Consider the following 25,044-nt stretch of genomic DNA (forward strand, 5'->3'; position numbering starts at 1 on the left):
GACACACTTATACTATACAAAGGTCGTATTACCCCATGAATTTATTTTATAAATAATTTTCTATCCCTTTCCGGACTACGTGGCACTAACTTGTGGGCCTAGCGCGTGTGACCATTTTTTTTCAAGCTAGTGCCACGTAGGCTGAAAAGGGGTAGAAAAATATTTATAAAATAAGTTCAGGGGGTAATAGGACCTTAGTGTAGTATAAGTGTGTCTCTGAGATTTCGAGCATAGATTGGAGGAATACTTATGTATTTTCCCTTTAATATTAGTAGTGCATATATTTTAAAATTTTATTGAAGTGTCATTAGGTTAATAATTTATAGAAGAGCTTTCAAAAAATATTTTAGTTTTATATATATATATATATATATATATATATATATATATATATATATATATATATATATATTAGAAAAGGCATAATCAACATGCTTGCTTCAAGGGCTATGCTTCAAGGGCTATTTTGGTCTTTACAATGCTTGCTTCAAGGGTTATTTTGGTCTTTACAAGTATATAGTTAGCTGTCTTTTCTTTGTTAATCTATTTTGCCTTTTCATTTTCTCAGCTAACGTGTCTTCTTCTTACCTTTTCATTTTCTCAGCTAACGTGTCTTCTTCTGATAAAATGAAAATGCATGTCTTCCTCCTAATGCTTCAATTCACTATTTACACATGGAAGTTCACTCTTTTCAGCCTTCCTTCTCAAGCCTTCTCCAGGTAATGTTTTACATGTCTCAATTAAGCTCTCTCTATATATATATATATATATATGAACTTGGCACATGAGCCTCATGGGTGTGTCAATCGTCAATCTAGTTTAATAATGATTTATATACACATTTATTTATAAAAAATATATAATATATTCATAATCTAGCTCTTATGTATGTAATATGTAATATTATTCTAGGGTATATATTTATTTCAATTAAATATTAAAACGATAATCTGGACGAATTTTACATGTAAGTGTTGCAGTAGGAAATGTTATGTGAAAGAAAATGAAAAATAGATCTTGGATAATTATGTGGTGAGGGTAGGATACGCGTCAAGGAAAATGACGACGAAGGGATATCGGATAAAATGCAATGGTATGTTTCAATCTAGGAAGTGTTAATCTTAGACTTAAATGAGAGAGCCTTCTTCACTTCGTGTCAAACCATTAATATTATTTATTTATGTTTTAAGAGAAAGATGAGAAACAAAGGGAAAGAATGTAAATGAATGAGTATTTTGTGAAATCAAATGTTGATGGCTTCTGTATATATAGTGAGAAGTGGAGTTTGGGTGATAAATAGAAAGAGGATTGACTAATTTTAGAGATGTTTAACTTTAATTATCGTAGTGCACATCTTTGAAAATTTTATTAAGGTTTTATTGGGTTCAATAATTTAAAGAAGAGCTTTTGATAAATAAATAAATTTTGAGAAGTAAAGAAAGAAAGAGTGTAAACAAATGAGTTTTTTCGTGAAATCAAATGTAGATGGCTTATGATATAGAATGAAAAGTGTAGTTATAATAGATATGAGATTGAGAATTTTAGAGACAATTTAACTTTAATATTAGTAGTGCATATTAAAACGAGAATCTAGACGAATTTTATAGATAAGTGTTACAGTAGGAAGACATTATGGGAAAGAAAATGAAAAACAGATCTTATAATCATATGGTGAGGTTAGGAAAGACGATGAAGGAATAACGGGTGAATGCAATGGTATGGTTCAATCTAGGAATTGTTAATCTTAGGCTTAAATGAGAGAGCCTTCTTCAGTTTGTGTCACACCATTAATATTCTTTTTCTTCAGAGAAAGATGAGAAGGAAAGAGAGAGAAATGCAAATGAATGAATTTTTTTTGTGAAATCAAATGTTGATAGCTTCTGTTTATATAGTGAGAAGTGGAGTTCGGGTGATACATATAAAGGGGATTGAGTAATTTTAGAGATAGGTTAACTTTAATATTTGTAGTGTGCACTTTGAAAAATTTAAAAAGTTTCATTGAGTTCAATAATTTAAACAAGAACTTTCGATAAATAATTAAATTTTGAGAAGTAAAGGAAAAAAGAGCGCAAAACAAATCTTTCTTTTGTGAAATCTAATGTTGATGGCTTATGATATATAGTGAAAAGTAGAGTTTGAGTGATAAATAGAGATGATATTAAAATTTTATTAAGGTGTCATTAGGTTAATAATTTATAAAAGAGTTTTCAAAAAATAATTTATTTTTTTCTTATGATTTCCTATATATCTATATAAACTTGACACGTGCGCCGCACGTGTATGTCAATTTACAATCTAGTTTCGATTGAGAAAAATCATAATTTATATGCACTTTTATTCATTCAAAAAAAAAATATTACATTCATCATCTAGCTCTTAGATATATAATGTATAATGTTATACTAAAAAATATATTTATTTCAATAAAATATTAAAATGAGAATCTAGACGAATTTTATACATAAGTTTTACAGTAGGAAGACATTATGAGAAAGAGAATGAAAAAAAGATCTTGAATAATCATGTGGTGAGGGTAGGAAACGACGACGAAGGAATAACTGGTGAATTGCAATGGTATGTTTCAATTTAGGAATTATTAATCTTAGGCTTAAATGAGAGAGCCTTCTTCAGCTTGTGCCACACCATTAATATTTTTTTTTCTTCAGAAAAAGATGAGAAGCAAAGAGAGAAAAATGCAAATGAATGAGTTTTTTTTGTGAAATCAAATGTTGATGACTTCTGTATATATAGTGAGAAGTGGAGTTTATGTGATACATATAAAGGGGATTGAATAATTTTAGAGATAGTTTAATTTAAATATTTGTAGTGTACATCTTTGAAAAAATTATTTAAGTTTCACTGGGTTCAATAATTTAAACAAGAGTTTTCGATAAATATTAAATTTTGAGAAGTAAAGAAGAAAGAGCGCAAATAAATCTTTCTTTTGTGAAATCTAATGTTGATGGCTTATGATATATAGTGAAAAGTAGAGTTTGAGTGATAAATCGGAAAATATTAAAATTTTATTAAGGTGTCATTAGGTTAGTAATTTATATAAAAAAAAATATTTTTTTCTTTTGATTTTTTATATATATGTATATAAACTTGACACGTGCGCCGCACGTGTATGTCAATTGACAATTTAGTTTCGATTAAGAAAAAAAATCATTTATATGAACTTTTATTAATTAAAAAAATTATTACATTCATCATCTAGCTCTTAGATATATAATATATAATGTTATACTAGAAAATATATTTATTTCAATAAAATATTAAAACGAGAATCTAGACGGATTTTATACATAAGTGTTATAGTAGGAAGACATTATGGGAAATAAAATGAAAAACAGATCTTGGATAATCATGCGGTGAGGGTAGGAAACGACGACAAAGGAATAACGGGTGAATTGCAATGGTATGTTTCAATCTAGGAATTGTTAATCTTAGGCTTAAATAAGAGAGCCTTTTTCAGTTTGTGCCACAACATTAATATTCTTTTTCTTTTTCTTCAGAGAAAGATTAGAAACAAAGAGAAAAAAAATACAAATGAATGAGTTTTTTTGTGAAATCAAATGTTGATGGCTTCTGTATATATAGTGAGAAGTGGAGTTTGGGTGATACATATAAAGGGGATTGAGTAATATTAGAGATAGTTTAACTTAAATATTTGAAGTGTACATCTTTAAAATTTATTAAAGTTTCATTGGGTTCAATAATTTAAGCAAGAGCTTTCGATAAATGAATAAATTTTGAGAAGTAAAGAAAGACAGAGCGTAAACAAATTTTTCTTTTGTGAAATCTAATGTTGATGACTTATGATATATAGTGAAAAGTAAAGTTTGAAATAGAGATGATATTAAAATTTTATTAAGGTGTCATTGGTTTATAATTTATAGAAGAGTTTTCAAAAACTAATTTATTTTTTTCTTATAATTTCTTATATATCTATATAAACTTGACACGTGCGCCGCACGTGTATGTCAGTTTACAATCTAGTTTCGATTAAGAAAAATAATAATTTATATGCACTTTTATTCGTTCAAAAAAATTATTACATTCATCATCTAGATCTTAGATATATAATATATAATGTTATTTATACTAGAAAATATATTTATTTCAATAAAATATTAAAACGAGAATCTAGACGAATTTTATGCATAAGTATTACAGTAGGAAGACATTATGGTAAAGAAAATGAAAAAAAACAGATCTTGGATAATCATGTGGTGAGGGTAGGAAACAACTCAAGGAAGACGACAACGAAGGAATAAGAGGTGAATTGTTAATCTTATGCTTAAATGAGAGAGCCTTCTTCAGTTTGTGTCACACTATTAATATTCTTTTTCTTTTTCTTCAGAGGAAGATGAGAAGCAAAGAGAGAAGAATGCAAATGAATGAGTTTTTTGTGAAATCAAATGTTGATGACTTCTGCATATAGTGAAAAGTGGAGTTTGAGTGATAATAGAAAGACGATTGACTAATTTTAGAGATAGGTTAACTTAAGTATTTGTAGCGCACATCTTTGAAAAATTTATTTAAGTTTCATTGGGTTCAATGATTTAAATAAGAACTTTCGATAATTAAATAAATTTTGAGAAGTAAAGAAAGAAAGAGTGTAAACAAATGACTTTTTCTTGTGAAATGTAATGTTAATGGCTTATGATATATAGTGAAAAGTAGAGTTTGAGTGATAAATAGAGATGTCATTAAAATTTTATTAAGATGTCATAGGGTTAATAATTTATAAAAGAGCTTTCAAAAAATAATTAATTTTATTCTTTTGAATTTGTATATATATATATATATATATATATATATATATATATATATATATATATATATATATATATATATGACACGTGCGCCACACGTGTATGTCAATCAATGTCAATCAACAACCTAGTTTTGATTAAAAAACAATAATTTATATGCACTTTTATTCATTAAAAAAATTTATTACATTTATCATCTAGCTCTTAGATATATAATATATAATGTTATACTAGAAAATATATTTATTTCAATAAAATATTAAAACGAGAATCTAGACAAATTTTATATATAAGTGTTACAGTAGGAAGACATTATGGGAAAGAAGATGAAAAACAAATCTTGGATAATAATGTAATGAGGTAGAAAACGACTCAAGGAAGGTGACGACGAAGGAATCACTGGTGAATATTCGAATAAATATTTTTGAATTGCAATATTATATTAAGGAAGGTATTTATTTCAAATAAATATAAAAAGAAAATCTCGATAACCTCTTATAATAATACCCTCTGACAAGTCCAAAAAGCCGTTAATCTTTTGGACATTAGTAAGAAGAGCATTAGCACACCAGACTCATAGAAAATTTGCAACAAAACGTTGCCCTGGAACTGCCCTGTCCTACCTCGGCCTTCCCTGCCCTTCCTTTCTTGGTATTGTAATCAAAACTACAAATGAAAAATACTTATGTAAGAACAAGAATTGAACTTCACTTAGAATGAAGAACACAATTTTTAGTTGGTCTTTCACCAACAGCTACACCAGTGATGGATCAATCTAGTGGCTGTCAGAAAGTAAGAAGAGGAATAAGATATCCAACAAAAAAGGTGGGTACGAAACATAGGAATCAAAAAACCAAATTAGGAGAAAATAAAAACGGACCTTGGATAGTCATGCGATTGGACTAAGGAATAGCAGGTGAATCAGAATGTTATGTTCAAACTAATTTTTTTAACCTTATACTTAAGTGGAAGCGTCACCATTAACATGCTTTTTTGTGAAAGAGAGAGAGAGAGAGTGCAAATGGATGAGTTTTATTTTGTGAAATCGAATGTTGATAACTTATGTACATATAGTGAGATGTGGAGTTTGGATGATAAATAAAGATGATATTGAGTAGTGCACATCTTTTAAATTTTTATTAAGGTGTCATTGGGTTTAATAATTTTAAAAGAGGATTGAAAAATTAATAATTTTTTTCTTCAGTAAAAATCAAGCATGTAAATATACTTGACACGCGTGTTACATGTGTATGCCGATCTTGCTCTAATTAACAAAAAAACTAAGTTATATGCACCTTTATAAATTTTTTTTTATATTCATCTACTCTTGGATTTGCAATATTATACTAGGGAACATCTTTATTTCAAAATAAATTTATAAAAAAGAATCTGAACACCCTCTTTTTATAACAACCTCTTACAAGTCTGAAGATTCATTTTAATCTTTTCGACTTTAATAAGAGGAGCTTTGACACATTAGCCTCATCACAAATTTGCAACAAAACGTTTCCTGGAACTGACTAATCCTACCCCGCCCTTCACTTCTGCCTCCTCATTTGCTATCGTAATCAAAACTACAAATGAAAGATACGTAAGTAAAAAATAAGAATTAAATGTCACTTAGAAAGAACACAGTCTTTGCTTGTCTTTTGCCGGCTTCCACTCCCAGTGATGGAGAAATCTAGCGGCTGTCGGAAAGTAAAAAGAGGAACAAGTATCGAGAATATCCGGCAAAATAGGTGGATATGAAAAATAACAAACAAAAAATAAAAATTTAGAAGAAAATAAAGGATGGACCTTGGATAATCGTATGGTGAGGCTGGAAAACGAGACAAGAAGAACGGCGACGAAGGAATATCAGGTGAATTTGAATGTAATGTTCAATTTCAGAATTTTTAACTTTAGGCTTAAATGAGAGCGCCTTCTTCAGTTTGCACAAGACCATTAACATTCTTTTTCTTTTTTTATAGAGAAAAATGAGAAGCAAAGAGAGAAAGAATGCAAATGAATGTGTTTTTTTTGTGAAATTTTAAGGTTGATGACTTTTGTGTATATAGTTAGAAGTTGAGTTTGGATGATAAAGAGAGACGCGATTGAGTAATTTTAACGATAGTTTAACTTTAATATTAGTAGTGCACATCTTTTTAAAATTTTGTTAAGGTGTCATTGGGCTCAAAATTTAAAAAGATCTTTCATAATATCATTTAATTTTTTCTTTTGTAAACATTTAAGTGTGTGTATATACACACACACACACACTTGATACGTGCATTGTAAGTGCATGCAATCTATCACCGATTAGAAAAGAAAAGTTCTACTTTTTCACTTTTATAAAAAAAATTATTTTCATCATCTACTCTTGGGGTGTTATACTAGAAAGATATTTATTTCATTAAAATATTAAAAAAACAATTTAGACGGTTAATGGTGAATAAGTTTGTTGCTGTTTGATGATTTATTAGGAAATATCCTTTTTATCTCTTTGATGAACTTCAGATTTCGCTTGTTATGGACTCTATGAGTTCAATCTTGTTTTATCCATTCTTTCTTCTAATTTTTATTTCTTCCTTGTCTAATTTTTTTTTGTTATCCATATTTATCTTATCTTGTTTCTTTACTTGTTTAGTTTATTTGCTCCTACATATTTGAGTTTGTATAAATTTGTAGCTTAGTTGTTTGCTCCCATCATGTTTGCAGCCTTTAATTTATTGGGAGCCCTTTGCTACACAAAAATGAATCAGCTAGTCAAGTTAATTAGCTTTGTCATATAAACAGTTAGTTATGGGTGTTGTTGAATCTGTTAAAAACAGTTAGCAAACTATATAATTTCTCATTTTTATAGAAGAAATTGTATCATTACAGATCGGGTCATTAATTCAATATATTTCAAATTACTATTGAAATCTCTTCTTCATCTTGTATCTCTTCTTCTACCGTATATAGCTGAATAACTCGAACTATACCTTAAGCTCCTAAAAACTTGGTTCTATCTTGAATCCTTGTCTTTTAAATATCACTCCCCTTATTAGGAGTCTAAGGAGTCATATAATTTCTCTTTTTGGATTGAGCAAGAAGAGCTTTGACACATCAACCTCATTGAAAATTCGCAACAAAACTTGGTTGAGAGATCTACACAACCTAAAATCTACACTTTTATATTTCTTGACATGTAAGATATTTTCTTTTATATTCGAGGGAACCCTAAAGGACAAGGAAACAACGTTTTAGTGAATCTAAGGTATCAACAAAAGAAGGGATAATGCAATGGAAAAACGGAGTAACATGAGTGCCCAAAGTCTCAAGCTAGATGGAGAAAAGGGTAGACATGGATAAAGTTGTATGATAGTTCAATTGCCCCATGCCTTTTATTGCATAGTGTATAGAAAACATAGTACAACTCATTTGGGCCTAATTCCTAATCAAATTCAACACGAAGCCAATTTGTTCTTGTAAATAAGGACTTTGTTGGAGATGAAACTTTATTCGGTGACATTACATCAAATGGATTAGATTTTGTAGAAACTGGAGTAGCTTCAGTTCCAATACCTCTAGCACTAATCCAAGTTCAAATTTTTCCATTACTCGCTAAGTTTTTCCATGAAATCATTCAAACTAACATATCTCTTAGAATACAAAGATTTTTGTGGCCCATGACCAACTGAATTAAAGATATATCAGCCTTCTTCCTACTCTATCAAGTTTGCATCATTTTGAGTTCAGAGTAAAAGGTTGTGACTATTCTATTGCAAAATCTTCAGTATGATAATTATATCTAGGTTCCATGAACTGGCAACTACGGGTCATGAAACCTGCTATTGGAATTTAATTAGAGGATCGAAATTTGCACCTGAATTCCACGGATCCAATCCACGAACCGTGGATCATTTTATGGGTCGTAAAAGGGTCCATAGACCCTGAATGTTATTTGTATATCGTGTATATATATCAAAGTTTAGATTTCATTAAAACACTATTTTAGGTTTCTTTTCTCAGTTTCACCCCTTGGTCGACCCCAACAGCCCCAAAAGTTCTCTTCAACCCTATTAAGAGACCGTTTTGATTAATTTTTAAAAAGTTGCTTTCTAGAAAGTCGAACTTAAATATAAGTTAAAAAATGATAAGTAAAAGAGCACCTACCTTTAACTTTTTTAAAGTTATTATCTTATAAACTTATTTTAAGTTATTTTAACTCCATCAAATACTCCCAAAAACTATAAATGACTTTAAAATAGGTTTTACCAAATTTTAAGCCAATCCAAACATGCTCTAAGTCTTGCTAAATCAAGAACTCAATTCTAGGGTTCAAGACTTGATTTCTAAGCAAGTATATCAAGATTTCTTCCTTCCAAATCAAGGATTTTCAAGAAATGAATCCAAGATTTTCAAGAATAGATTTCTTGATCATTTTTTTATCAAGTTATGATTCTTTTTCATGATTCATGGAACGTTTAAGGTATGTAAACGAATCATAGTGAGGAACTAAGTTCTTCGTGATGCCATACATATACAATTCCAATTAGTAAGATCAAAACTAGGGTTTTCACCTTTAAGCTTCAAATTCAACTATTCTTCCAAGGTTTTTCCCTTTTAGATATGTGAGATTTCATTAATGAGTATCCCTTCATCCTTTAAGTCCTAAAGAAACCTCAGGTTCTTAAGTTTATCATTTCTATAAAACTAGCGATTTTATGACCTTGATGGGTTTCAATGTAAATTAGTTCTTCTTCATGATTAGCCTTTAATTGTAGGTTTTACTTATTAATATCATGTTTTCAAATGCTATTTCATGAGCCCTTATTCATAACTTCCTTTTTTTACGGCCCTAGTGATTCATGATTGAGATATAGACCTTCATTCGACGGTTTCGGGTTGGATTTGGTTCATGCTTGTAGTGTTGTTATTAACTTGGTGTGGTGTTGTTTAATGGTGGTTTTGTGATGATAGTTGGTTTAGTATACTTTCCAACATCTCATTTGGTTACATATTCGAGATTTGTTTATCTTACCCTATTTTAGTCGTAGTCTGTGATTTAGGATCATAATCCTCTACGGAGTTGATATCTATCAACTTGATCCTATTGGTTCATTTGATAGTCCTATCCATGGTTAGAGGTTCTCTATACACTCTCCTATTCTAGATTTACTAAATTTGTTCTCAGTAGTTGTAGCTTTTTTTTGAACTTGTCGGGCTTATGGAAGTCGTTCAAGTTTTTACTTTACTTGCACACGGATGTAACTCATGGGCTTATGAGAGTCCAGTAGTGTAACATCCCTCCATAGAAAACGCTAAATTGGAAATTTCTAAATTAAAAATTTTGCGAAGTCGTTATAAGTTTTGGGTCAAATTTTAACGCCCATAACTTTCGGTATAGGAAGATTTATATGGCCCATAGGATATCAATTGAAAGATGTAGGCGTCCTCTTCCAACATCATCAAGGTTGCAAAGTTTCGAGTTTGGATGAAGGAGATGTGGCTATTTATAATCTGCCTGTCCAGTTAAGAAAAGTTACCCAAATTAATAAGGGGTATTTTGGTCTTTTCCTTACCCCTTCTTCTTAAAATGTTTTTGGTAATATTATGAGGTCAAATATGATTTGGATCAGTCTTATAAATCCTGTACACGCTTAGGGTTTTGAGAGGAATTTAAGAAGGGGAGAAATGGAGTAAAGTTAAGGCGTTCATCAAGTTTTCTTGTGAATCGAAAGTTGTTTCTCCAATGGTTTAATCCTAAGAGGTATGTGAGTCCTCATAGTGTTGGTTAGTTCATCCACGTGTCAATCATTTTATTTTAAGTGCAATTTTGTTCTTGAAGTTGATGAATTTGAGTTCTTGATGAGTTTTCTAGAAGTTTCATTCGTAATCTTGATTGATGAGATTTTGATGAATTCTTAAGATACGTGTTAGTAGTTTTAGAGTTGTTTTCAGTATATTATTGTGTACTAATGTTGGGTATTCAAATCTAAATGAGTTGGAAAGAAACCATTTGAAACTAGGCGAATTGGGATTGAAAAACGAGAAAGAAAATTCATCAGGTTTTTCAAGTAGGGGGTTTGCATGCCACGCCAGCAGTTTACCCCAAGAAATGTTCTATAGTTTTGGTCCTGGGGCGCCGTGCCACTCATTGCGCTCCAACCCCCTTTATTATTTTAGGGGTTGGTACCCTGCACCACTCAGTGTGTTAGGGTCGTCAAGTCTTATACTCTTTCGTTCTTCTTTTCATATGAGTTCCCTCGAATTGTAGTTATGTTTTATAATTGATTTCTCTAAATTAGATCTAATCATTCATAATATGAGATCATAACCCTTGAATCCATAACTTGAACTCAAGGTTGTCACGACCTAATGGTACACCCTAGATGTAAGAGACCCCATACAAGCCACTTAACGTTCATAACATTATAAATGGAACATAAGAGTAAAGACAACATCAAAAGCCATACATTTAATAAAAGAAAATCACATGTCTAGAAACATTGTCTCTTTAGCCATATAATACAATAGGATGAAATTGGGACAAGCCCATATAAATCATGTCCAAAAACTCAAATGTAAGATACAAAATGAAAACAATATAACTTTGTCCTCGGATGCATGAGGACTCACCAAACTCGAGAAATCAACCAAGCTAACCTATAGCCATGAAATTGAGAACCCTGAATATCAGACCTTACATTTGGAGAAATATAGGCAAGAGTATGCATTAGTACAAAACAATGTACCAAGTATGATAGTCATGCATAAAACGTTTAAATAATGCTAAAATGGGTCATTTCATGATCATGCAATTGACCAAGCTAAAACATGATAAAAGAAGGTTAGAAAAACATACTTCATAAAACATGGTCAATGCAAGATAATCATCTTTGAAACCTTTGAACACATATGATATACTCTTTGAGTAACATTAGTTCATTATTAATGAAGGATTAAGCCTTCACCGACATAGTGACCATGTTAGCTATGACATGATCCCCGGTGACTCCCACACCAAAAAGGGTTGCCCTACTTGTCGAGGTAAGGGTCATGAAATTCTAGCTTAAGTGGATCCACTAGCTAATGTCTATCTAGACAATCATCCTATGGGGCCACATAGGTAAGGGATAAAGAGATTGCTTCTAGAAACCCAATCTCAATATCCTCTCGGTGCTAAGCATAATTCCCATAGAATAGTCATTTCTTACTTGTTCTCATTATCCATAGACGGGCATATCATCTTGTAAATCCAAGCTAAATTTCATTAGGAAAACTCCTTGTCTTTGATTCAGTTAGGAGAGAAAATCTTTCAACCTTAGAATTCTTATTACATGAGAAAACCTTTCACAATTATGTTTTTATGTGTTTATGAGAATATCCTTTCAACAACACAACAACATCATCATCATTGATACTTTACTTTCAAAGCATCCTTACATTTACAGAGGCTTCATAAGAATATGCATAAACTCATACTTTGCCCTTTCAAGGTCAAAGCTTAATTTCAATCACCACATCAAGAAAACAAGGTTTATAGAGGAATTCTATCATAAATTTATGTGATTTTATCACTTTATGCTTTATTTAATAAAACCCCTCTTTAATAAACAACCCAAATCGTATGATCAGAATTGGAAAACATGGGGTTTACATGGGTTCATAGGGATCAATAATCAAAGAACTCATCACAATTGAAGAAACCCCTAACTAAATTGGGGATTTGTACCTTTGAAAAATAGAAGAATTTGGGAACTCCATGGATGGAAACTATCATACCTCAATTCCAAATGCTTATCTTCAATGGAGGAATTGAAACTTTCTTTGAAACAATAGGTCGAATCAACCTTCTTCTCCTTTTCCTCCTCCTCCTCTCCCCCTTCCTTTTCTTTGGAGAGTTCTTCTTCTGTGCTTTTGAAAGAATAAATTGAATGAGTTAATTTGGGGGTTGAAAATACTTATATAAGAGTCTAAGACTTAGGCACAACAATATAGTAGATGAATTAATTAAATTAGGAAAAAACTTAACTACCAGACCCTGACCCACGGAGGCTGAACGGCGACTCGTGGACTGGCCTATGGTCCATCCTGCACGAGCATTTCTAACTTCAAAAATTATTCACGACCTACGGAATTCTGGGCCACGGACTATGGTCTGACCGATGACAGGCCCTAGTTTCTGCCTTTGCCAACTTTTGGGTGGCCAACACACGGACCCACCTATGATTTGTGGTTCAACCCATAAGTCGTGGTTGTCCTTCATGGATGGCACCACAAAGTCTTGAAAAATGGAAACAGTTCTCTTGCTCAAACCCGATGTTACAATGGTAGAGTTACGAGTCAAGTTTTGAGAGTTAGTTTTAGAAGTATTTTACAATCATTTTAAATTTGTTTTATCATGACTTGAGCACTTCAGTTTGAGGATGATCAGAGTCGATTAATTTTATTTAATGCTATATATGAGAACTCAGTATTCTGAAGAGTAAATGTTTCACATTTAAGATGAAAGGAAACACCTATTTCCAAAAGAGTTCTTGAGCATTTTGAGTACTATCTCTTTAAGAGAAACATTTTGAGTAATAATCTCAAACCAGAGAAAGATTTATGTTTTTAAACATATGAACTAAGTTATATTTTGGAAGTATTATTGAGCACCGATACGGGGACGAGTTCAGATAACTCAAAGTCCTCATAAACCATGTATCCCACATGGGTATAAAGGGTAATACTTTTTAGATGATTCCTTATTGCTTTAAACATAGACTAGTGTATCTACTTAGTTAGTAGGTCCCATACCTCGACAAAGTACAAGACAGTTCTGACAGTGTTGGCGAGACGCTATATCATCACATAACTCATAGTAGTGATTGTCAGTTAGAGAAGCTTCCACACATAGTATTTTGTAATCTTAAATACAAACAGAATTATTTTGTATTCTTATTTACAAACATAGTTATTTTCACAGACAAATATAGTTATATTGTAGGTAACAAGGACAAATTTACCCCTGCATTATTGTAAATGGTATGTAAATACCTCTCATTATACTATTAGGACACTAATGCCCTTACCGTTTAACTTTTGGAGTGTATATACCCTTGGACTAACGGAAGGACCCATGTCATGATCTAAACGGTGTATCCAAAATTTATTTAATTTTTATCCAGACATGGTCTAAACGGTGTATCCAAAATTTATTTAATTTTTATCCATACTAAAAAATTTGACCTGATTAAATAAAAACCCGCCCAAATAATTTATGACGCGCACCAAATTATTACCCCAAAACTCCCAATAGACTATCTTCTCCCCCAATAGACTATCTTCTCAAGCTTTTCCTTCTTAACAGAGAATGCTATAATTTGTTTTTATAAAAAAATTTAAATCTCATATTAATTGCTACCTAATTTAATGTAATTCTCATCAACAAAGTAAGATTTTACTAATCTTTTTTAGACAAAAATAGACAAATAATGACACAGACAAATTTTTTGAATATATGAGTAGAACTTTGGGGGTTTCTCAGTTGATGGAAATGGGATTGATTTTTTCTTGTTTATATAGTGTCCTCTTGGTCGCCGTTGTTGAAGCTTTGTAAAGAGAGCTAGAGGTATGCTCGGCTTCTCGTCGGACTGTTGGAACATCGGTGAGAGAGAAATGGGTGCGTGGTGGCCGAAGGGTTGCAACCTCCCTAATTTCGCCGGATGTTGGGTTTGTAATAGTTAGAGGTGGATTTGTTTGTGGAATTTCCCCTGAGAAGATGGAGTTGCGGTGCAATCTTTGGTTGCCGGAACTTGAGAAGAAAGGGAAAATTAAATTTATTTGCGAGTGGGTCTTAAAATTATTTGGTGGGTTTTTAATTATTCGGGTCAATTTTTTAATTATGGGTAAAAAGTAAATAAATGTTGGATAGGCTATTAAGATCGTGACATGTGTCTTTCTGTTAGTTCAAAGGGTATATACACTCCAAAAATTAGACGGTAAGGGCGTCAATGTCCTAAAAGTATCACGAAGAGTATTTACATACTATTTACAATATTTTGAGGGTATATTTGTTCTCTTTCCCTATATTGTATTTTCTAACACATTGAGTTATTGTCTACTATTTTAAAAGTTTTTCCGTATAATGCATCTTTAGTACTGCTTTACATTGAAATGATTTGAGTAAGTTGAGTATCCCTTAGTTGAGTTGAGACGAGGTAAGTTCTTCCTATAGTTTCAATCAAGCTTATGTCTTGTTTAGATTTCCATTTGCATGTTCTTACATTCCATGTACTAACACCATATGGATTGCAACTTTTATGATGCAGATACATATAACTAGGATCATCAACCAATGCTTCGTTGATCCAGTTGAGTTCCAGAGTTGTTTTGTGAGCCTCCTTGCTTCCGGAGGATCCCTTATTTATCTTCAATTATTTCAGTTTGTTAGGATGATCGGGGTCTTGTCCTGAAATCCTTCATAGTATTAATGTCTTAATAGATAGTTAGACAGTAGATCATGAGTCTTTTCATTTTCAGTTGCTTATGTTGAGACTTGTACCTTTTTTCCTAGTTGAATCTTTTATTTGCAAAATATACTAAGTATTTTCTTGAGACATTGAGTAAAATTGTGCTTTTGAGTTTATTTTATTATGAGTAAGTCTTCTGCTGAGATTTAGACCAAGCCAATGATCCGCTTGGGGTCAAACATAGTACTTGAGTGCCTATTGCTCCCAGGGTATAGGTTCGGGGTGACGAGTTGGGTTTGAGTTAGTTAGATACTTGCTTCATTCCAGTCCGTTTCTGCACTCGTGTGCATTCCCAATAGATTTTCACTTATTTGACCTTTGTTGCGTTTTATTCGCACTTTTCATATTGTTTATACTTTTCTTGCTATTGAATACCTAGTGATACTTAACTTATGCTACACTCTAAACCTGTGTCGTGATGTAGGTCCAAGCACCAGCTATTAGATTTGAGTTCGAGATAGTAGTTGTAGTATTTGGAGGCGGAGGTGAGCTTATGGCACCTTGAATCATACATGTGTCCTTCTATTCTATTTTGCTAGTCTTTTGTAATTTGAGATAAGTCTGTATATTTTTTGTCCACTTTTGCGACTTGTACTCTTTTTATAGTATATATATCTGTATATATATATATATCCTCCAAAATAGAAGTGGAAGTTGATAGGACTAACACAACAATACAACTTTGTACAACAAGCTCAAAAACGTGGTACCCTATTATATTAGTCACCAACATTTGGACAGACACAACATCAAATAGATGTACCAACGGTAATGCGAGTTGTACTGTATTGGGGCTCATTTCATTGAACAAGTACTACTTTTAATAATTTCAAAACTATTCTTAGTAAAAAAAACACGTGTTCCATTTGCTACTAATCGGAGACACGCGTATTGGGGCCACCTCTGTTCATCATCTCTTCCCTTTCCTAAATATTCTGGTATTGCTTTTTCCTGCTTTCAATTATGATTTTTTTGAATCTGATTTTTGTCTAATATGCTATTTTGATCATTAGTTTTAATTCTAAAAGCATTTTCATTGCCTAATTGCATCATGTTAAAGGAAAAACTCATGTGATTATGTATTTCTGCTTTACTTGATTTTCAAAGTTGTGATTTTTTCACGGCACATTAGTGCACAATACGATAGTTTTTTAAACTATAGTTTTCTGTTGGATATTCTATTTTCATGTTATTAAGTGTGTGATTTTCATACTGACACACATGTGTTGTTTGATAATATGTCTCAAAGAACTGAACAATATTATTTTACTTCCTTTGACATTTTGTTATGCTCTTTTCTCTCTTCTTTGATCCATTTTATGTCACTTTGTATCTATCAAGTACTTTGAGGCATGTAAATGTTTAATTTGTATTTTAGAAAAGGAGTTTGTGGTTTTAACTTTTAACCCAAGGTTCAAAATTAAGTTTTTCATTCAATATCTCATTTTATAAATGGACCAAAACTATCCAATTCTCCAAATGCAAACTTTCAATTTCAATGGGAATAAACAGGCCAGGAATGGAAGTTGCTTTACGGTATTATGGGCAATTCCATTGCTAGGTGGGAATGAACTTTTAACTTCTTGGGAAAAGAATAGCATTTTTTTTCATTTTAGGTAAAAATTAACAAAGGTTTCATGAACATTAACCAAGTAAGCCTCGCCTCTTTGATATGTCGAGCCTTTTTGCAAATTTTATACTGTTGGTATATATAATGAAGGAATATTGATTGTATTAAAGTGTTAACCTAATAAGGGACTACATGGGAGATATATATAGGAGATATAGGAAGGAGTACTAATCCTAATAGGACTAGGATTAAGGACTACTAATCCTAATAGGACTAGGATTAGTACACAGTACATACTAATATTATTTTATATTATTTATTTAATACTATCTGTTATTATCCCCCCTCAAGCTGAGCTGAGCGGAAGCGAACGGAAGCTTGGAACTGAGGTAATCGTGCTGTCGGCTCGGGAGAGGTTTGGTGAGAATATCAGCCGGTTGTTCTTCAGTGGGTTCATACTGCACAGTCATGGTGCCGGCCTGAACTTCATCGCGAACAAAGAGACAATCGGTATCAACATGCTTCATTCTTGTGTGTAGGACGGAATTCTTGGCCACACAGATGGTTGATTTGTTGTCAAATAGAGAGCAGGAATAGTGTGAGTGGTGCAGAGTTCACAAAGAATAATGTGACCCACATGGTCTCAGCAGCAAGAAGAGCAAGGGCGCGGTATTCAGCTTCAGTCGAGGACCGAGAGACCTTGGGTTGTTTTTTGTACATCAGGAGATCAGGTTCGGCCCCAAAAAAACGAGAAACCTCGATGTAGATTTTCTGTCATTTTTATCATTCGCCCAATCTGAATCTGAGAAATCCCGAAGCTTCAAGTCCCCGGGTCGAATGAGTAAACCACGACCAAGAGTGCCAAAAATATACCTGAGAATGCGTTTTAGACAATGGTAATCATGTTCACTTGGTTGATGCATGCGCTGAGCAACTCGGTTAACAGCAAACTGGATGTCAGGACGGGTAATGACCAGATACTGTAGAGCCCCAATGAGGCTGCGGAAGTGGGTGATATCGGTAAAGGGGGTGTCGGCTCCATTCGTAGACGAAGAGACTGCCATCGGTGTTGGTTGACTGGTGCATTTTTCCAGTCCAGCTTTCTGCAACAGATCTCGAGCATATTTTGACTGATGAAGAAACAAGCCGTTGCTTGTCCGAGAAACCTCCATTCCCAAAAAATAATGTAACGGGCCAAGGTCCTTCATTTTGAAGGTAGTATGCATAGCTCGAGTGACATCCTGAATGAGAGCTGCAGTAGAGCCTGTAATAATGATATCATCTACATAGACAAGAAGAATGACTGTACCATGTGCTGAATGTCGAGTAAACAGACTCGTGTCGTGTACGCAACACATGAAGCCGAGTCCCAGGAGGAACGTTTTCAGACGTGTGTACCAAGCACGGGGGGATTGCTTGAGCCCATACAGAGACTTCTGGAGTTTGCAAACATGTTGAGGGAAGCGGGGATCAACATAGCCCGGTGGTTGCGTCATGTAGATAGTTTCATCAAGCATGCCATGAAGAAAAGCATTGGAAACATCCAACTAATTTATGTGCCAATTGTTGCGCACGATGAGCGACAGTACCAGGCGAATGGTTTCCTGCCGAATAACAGGACTGATTGTCTCGGAGTAATCAAGCCCATACTCCTGATTGTAGCCTTTAGCAACCAAACGAGCCTTGTACCTGGAAATACTGCCATCTGCATTGTGTTTAATTTTGTACACCCATTTACAACCCACTGGGTGCCGCCCATGGGGCTTAGGTACAAGAACCCAAGTTTTTTGATCAGTCAAAGCTTTAAACTCGTCATCCATAGCATGGCGCCAATAAGCATTTTTTTGAGGCAACAGAGTAGGTTGTTGGTTCACTATCGGAAAGGGGTGTATTTGGTAGTATGGTAGCCTGAAAGGTTTTGGGTTTACAAATACCGGCTTTGCCACGGGTTAACATGGGATGAGTATTGGGGGTGGCATGGGCGGTGGTGATTCGGGGGTGGCCGGGAAGGACCCAAAATGGATCGGGCTGGAGATGTTGTGGGTATGGGGTGGTTCGGGTTGGTTGTGAGTGTGGGTGGTGGTTGCGAGTGTATTGTGGGTGACGGTCGAAGGGGTGATGAGGGGTGGTTGGGTAATGGGTGGAGGTGTGAAGGAAGGTGGTGAGGGACCCTGTGAGTATGTTGGAAAAAGGGGAAGGACGCCAATGAATGATGTATTTGTGGAGGAGGAAATAGACTCGTAGGGAAACTCATTTTCGACAAATTTGACATGACGAGATATGTAGACTTTATGAGTTTGTGGGTCAAGACAGCGATAACCCTTGGAGGTAGGATGATAGCCCAAAAAAAATACAAGGACGGGATCGGGGTTGTAATTTGTGAGTAATATGAGGGCGTAGCCAAGGGTAGGCAAGACACCCAAAGACGCGGAGGTTGGTATAATTGGGAAGTTCTTGGTAAAAGAGTTGATAGGGTGATTTGTTTGAGAGGGTGTGACTGGGCATTCTGTTAATGAGGTAGTTTGTGGTGGCTAAAGCTTCTACCCAAAAGGAGATAGGGAGATGAGATTGATGTAGAAGAGTAACCACCGTTACAATGAGATGACGATGCTTACGCTCAGCCAACCCATTCTGTTCGGGAGTGTATGGACAGGAGGTTTGATGTATAATTCCCAGGGATTGCAGAAACTGGCCAAAGATGTTATTTACATATTCCTTTCCATTGTCACTTCGAAAAAGTTTAACATGAGAATTGAATTGTGTTTTGACCATTTTCTTAAAGGTGACAAAGGTGGTGTATGCCTGTGATTTGTGTTTTAGTGGGTACAACCAAGTGTATTTTGTAAAATCATCCACAAAACAAATATAATAGCGAAAACCAGCAAATAAAGGAACAACAGTAGGACCCCATAGGTCAGAATGAATAAGTTGAAAAGGTGCAGTTGTACGCTTCTCAGATAAAGTAAAAGGTAATTTATGAGATTTAGCAATTGAACTGGAGTCACAATTGTTTACATGAATGGAGGAAAAACCTAATTGAGACATTAAAGAATTTATTATTTGAGTAGACGGTGACCCAGACGACTGTGCCACAATAGACTGTGGCCATCAGCCGAAAGAGCCACCGGAGCCACAGGAACGCTTTCTGAAACTGGGTGGGCAGACGAACTTGTGCCAGGAAGAACGTACAGACCATGCTCACAGGGGCCCTGAAAAATCACCCTCTTGGTAGTATTGTCTAGGATCAGAAAATCATTAGAGGTGAACAAGAGTGAGCAATTATTGTCTTTTGTGAATTGGTGAACTGAAAGGAGATTGGTTTTAATAGAAGGGACGTGGGTAATCCAACAGCCATTCAAAGGAAGGGCCGGCTTGAGATGCATAATTGGCACGGTTATCACTATTTCGGCTCTCCTCATACCGAAACCAGCAACGAACAATGGTGTGTCCTGTTTTCTGACAGATTTGACAAGTTGGACGATCCCGCTCGTAAGTGCCCTGCCCGCCGCTGGAAGATGACTGTCCGCCGCTGCCGAAGGAGTGCAGGCTGTTGTTGCTGCCGTGCTGCTGACCGTCGTACAGCGAACGACTGCCTTGCTGACCGCCGCGCCCGCGGCCTCCACTGTTTCTGCCATAGCAGCCGCGGCTCCCCTGCCGGCCGCCACCACACCCCCCGCGATAGTTCTGGCTTGCGGTGAGGGTGGTGGCCGGCTCCATAACATCGGCTTCTCGGAGAAGAAGTTTGCTCTCCAGATCCACGTTGATTTCTTCACTTTTTAGCCACGAGGAGAGAGTAGCCAGGTCAACGGGCGTTGGACTGATGCGAACCGACTGTTTAATGGAGGAGTAAGCTGATGGGAGCCCCCGAACGACGCACATGATGAGATCTTTTTCGGGAATGATTTCGTTCATGGTGTCGAGGGCTGTGATGATGGTGGAGACCTCGTCTAAATACTCCGCCATAGTTTTTGTGCCTTTGGTAATTTTGTGGAGACGATCACACAATTGAAAAATATGAGAGTGGGAAATTGATGCATAGCGTGTTGCGTGGCTGAAGCAGTTGTGTAGGATCGGATGTGTTTCTGAACCGTGGGAGAGATGACCGCAATCAAACATGATCGGATCTGGCCATCCACGGCTTTCCAGGCGGCATGGGCCGGATTGGTTTTTTCTGATTTGTCCGTGGCGGTGATGACTGCCGGCGACGGTTCTGTGCTTCCATCCACGTATTTGAGAAGGTAATTGGCCTCAAGGGCTGTAAGAACGGTGATTTTCCATGTAGGGTAATTTATGTCTAATAATTTTTCGGGAATCAGGGCATGAAGATGCCTGAGAATGAGTTTAACGCCAGAAGGAAGTGAATCGAGAGGATCCACCTCGGTTGTCATGGCTGCCGCCGCCAAGAGAAGAGAGAGAACGATTGGTGCCCTAAAGAGAGAAAAAAAAACTAGAGAAAAGAAGATCTAGGTTTTCTGGCTCTTGATACCATGAAGGAATATTGATTGTATTAAAGTGTTAACCTAATAAGGGAATACATGTGAGATATATATAGGAGATATAGGAAGGAGTACTAATCCTAATAGGACTAGGATTAAGGACTACTAATCCTAACAGGACTAGGATTAGTACACAGTAAATACTAATATTATTTTATATTATTTATATAATACTATCTGTTATTATATAAGTTGAAAAATTCGGAAATGTTATTGTAGGGTGGAACGGTGCTCTACCATAGTACAACACAAAATCTAGAGACATTATAGAACCTTGATGAATCAGCTAATTGGAATAACTTGACATAGATTTTAATAGTTATCTCCTTTGGCACATTTACACAATAAAATACTCTTGATTTTGTATTCTAGAGAGTAATATAATTCCTGTGTTCTTGCATGTTATTAGGGAATGTTGAAACATCAATAACTTAGCTTTCGACCACCAACTTCTTTAACGTTACTGTTCTCCGTTTCAGTTGATCCTCAAATTCTACTTTATATAAGGAAGTGGAAAACTGAGAAGATCTCCAGAAAATCAAGATATCATCGAATGCGAATAGATCCTACATTGTTGTGTCCCTTGATAACCCAGGTATTTTGCAACAAGCTATTAACACTTATGTGACTATTCTGAGAATTGTTGATCCAATGAGATGTTATTGCTTTGTGCATGAATATGTTTGAAAATAGGATAATGTGTCTGCTGTTTTAATTGTACTCTTATGATTTCTGAAAATAAATAAAAGAAAGGCTCAAATAAATTGTTGGTACTATGGAATTCCCCGCAAAATTGCCGGAATTTGCTTCCTCTTTCTAAGGTTTTATAACTGAAAGGGAATTGAAACACCAGGCAGACCCAAGTCATTAATTTACTCGAAATGATCAAATAAAATAGAAACTGAAAGAAAGTTGGCAGTATTCATAATCATCACGGCCAACATACTGCATTAAATGTGGATACTAATCTCAAAGAAATCACTCAAAACACTTGGTAATACGGGTTAAGTTTTAATACTTCTTGTAACTAAGTTTGAAGGGAAGCACAAATACCGAAAGTGAAATGTGAAATTATTGTTGAAGGAGAGAAAACATGTAGATTCAAAAAAGCAAGTGATGCCTTTTAAAAGACTTTTGACAGAGGAAACACCACCCACCAAAGAAAATTTCATGATGCCTTTTAAGAGACTTTTGACAGACTTGCACCTTAATGAATTTGAAATTGATTGTGAAGCACTTAGTTTAAAATAAATAAATCAATAAAACAACTAACAAAATCAGCCATCACAATATTGTAAAATAAATTTGGTTTAAAGCATTAGTTAACATATGTCCTTAGTTCAACTTGATGTTTATTAACATGTCACCATCACCTAGTCACATTTAAGCTTAGTATAATGGGAAGAAGTAAGCTTACTGAAAATATTACTCCTTTTTTTAAGATTCCATCACCCTTTCTTGCTCCCATACATTCTGTTGATGAAGTATAGTATCAATTAAGCATATCGATTATTTTTTACAAGTGTCTCATCTGTTTCATCAATTCCTAGCTATTGTGTCTTGTGTTAAGACTTCCGCTTTTTCAAACTCTTTATGTTGATGAAAATGTTCTTTAGAATCTTTATTTTTACCATCTGCTAAGTGGCTTGTGTAGAGGCCCTACACAAGCCACTTAGCCCACACAATACAAGATAGTAGAAATAAGGATTTTAAAGAACATTATCATCAACATAAAGAGTTTGACAAAGCGGAAGTCATGGGCTCATGGCTGCCCTAGCTCCCCATCAACCCGGTCCTGGTAATTATATATACATCTTATGTTTTTTTAGTTATACTTCTTTGATCTTTCTTTTGTTGCTTCTTCACCCTTCCCAAGTTTCAAGTTTAAATCACCTTTTTAGTAAAACGATCCATTGAAGTATTTTTTGCATCCCAATACTTAGAAAACACTTCACCTGTAGATTTGAGTTTTACAAGTGACTAAGCTTTCTTCTATTATTGTTGTAGTATTTGAATTGGACAATATTGGATTAAAGAATTCTTATACTGTAGTGGGAAGACATAAGTTTACATCATTATTTTTGGGGAAAATGTACAAGTACGCCCTCAACCTATGCCCAAAATCCACAGACACACTTATATTATACTAAGGTCCTATTACCCTAAACTTATTTTAAGAATTTTTCTTCCCCTTTTCGACCTACGTGGCACTAGCTTGAAAAAAAGTCAACTAGCGTTGGGCCCACAAGATAGTGCCACGTAGACCGAAAAGGGGTAGAGAAAAATTAATAAAATAAATTCAGGGGTAATAGGACCTTAGTATAGTATAACTGTGTCTCTGAGATTTCGGACATAGGTTGAGAGGGTACTTGTGCATTGTCCCTTATTTTTGTCATATTATTGATACTGACAGTTCTAAAAAAACGAGAGAGTGATCATACAGTAGGGAGATCGTTGATGGTTGAAAAAAATTAGATAATTTTCAGTTATATCAATTACCTAACGGGTAAATTTGTTGTGAGCTCAAACAAAAATCATTCAATAACTGTATTTTAAAATTGTCATAGCATGTGAGTCTTCCCTCTTGATTCTCATTCCCTTAATGAGGTATTATAAAGGATTGTTTGAGAAACAAATATTATCTGATGATGAAGTTCACATTTATGTGATTGTGCATATGTGGTAGGTTTTGCTTAAAGAAGTTGTTCTTAAACTTTTAATTTTTGAATTTGAAGTCTCAAGTCAATAGTAGCAAATTAGATGATAAAGAAGTTGTTCTTTAACTTTTAATTTTTGAATTTGAAGTCTCAAGTCAATAGTAGCAAATTAGATGAAAGGAGAGAAATGCAACTAAAACATGCTTTTATCTTAACAAAAAACACTCAAATAATTAATGTTAGAGGTAAATCTAATGGCTAGATGGGTCTACGAAGTCATCTACTTCATCCATCTGTTTCATCTTCAATTTACTCAAAGTAATGTTCATTATTGATTAATTTTTGAAGGTACAATGTCTAAGTGCAATAATTTTGATAACAACAATTGTTGAGCCTTTTACTTAGTTAAACAAAATACATACTAATGTAAATAATCTTTTGCGGGATAAAAGAAAAGGAAAAATTTATTCATGACATCTTAAAATTTCTTCCTATTAAGGTAGCCAAAGAGGAACACAGTATGATGGAAACAACACACTACTTTTTGGTTGTTGCTAAGAGAGCAGCCAATTTTACTTTGAATTGGCTAAAATATTTGGACTTGAGCAAATGTGTACTCTAAGGTATTCTTAGGTTAGTTAAAAACATGTATAACAAGTCAAGAAGGTAGAGATGAAAGTTGAGTTTTAAGAGAACAACTAAACTTTCTTCTGTCCAAGTCTTCTAAGTTAACTTTCCTCTATTGAAGTCTTCTGAATAAATATGCAATCTGTGTGCAATTAGTTAAGTTCATATACTTAAAAGAAACTAACCAGACTTTACTGGTGTGTTCCTTTTCAATAATTTGCAGGAACAACAAATAGTAATGTGCAGACACCGAAAAACAGACATATGCAAGCAGTTGAAGAATTTTTGTTTCCATGGCACATTGCATAGTCCAAAACTGTGACACCTTCTTTTCTTCTTCTTTGTTTTGAATTTTTTTTCGGTGCACATTGTGTTATTAATCAACTGAAACCGCAAGATGAATTGAAATCTGAAAAATGATAAACTTTTTTTAAA

At 34.2% G+C, this 25,044-nt stretch overlaps 1 long non-coding RNA gene across 1 annotated transcript; it reads left to right on the forward strand.

Annotated features, from left to right (window-relative positions):
• On the forward strand, positions 1–25,044 carry LOC112940907 (uncharacterized). Its single transcript, XR_011214566.1, has 4 exons — positions 1–719; positions 15,059–16,197; positions 21,805–21,920; positions 24,833–25,044. It is a non-coding gene; the product is annotated as an uncharacterized lncRNA (long non-coding RNA).

Source organism: Solanum lycopersicum, chromosome 2 (assembly GCF_036512215.1).
Source record: "Solanum lycopersicum chromosome 2, SLM_r2.1".
Classification (NCBI taxonomy): Eukaryota; Viridiplantae; Streptophyta; class Magnoliopsida; order Solanales; family Solanaceae; genus Solanum; species Solanum lycopersicum.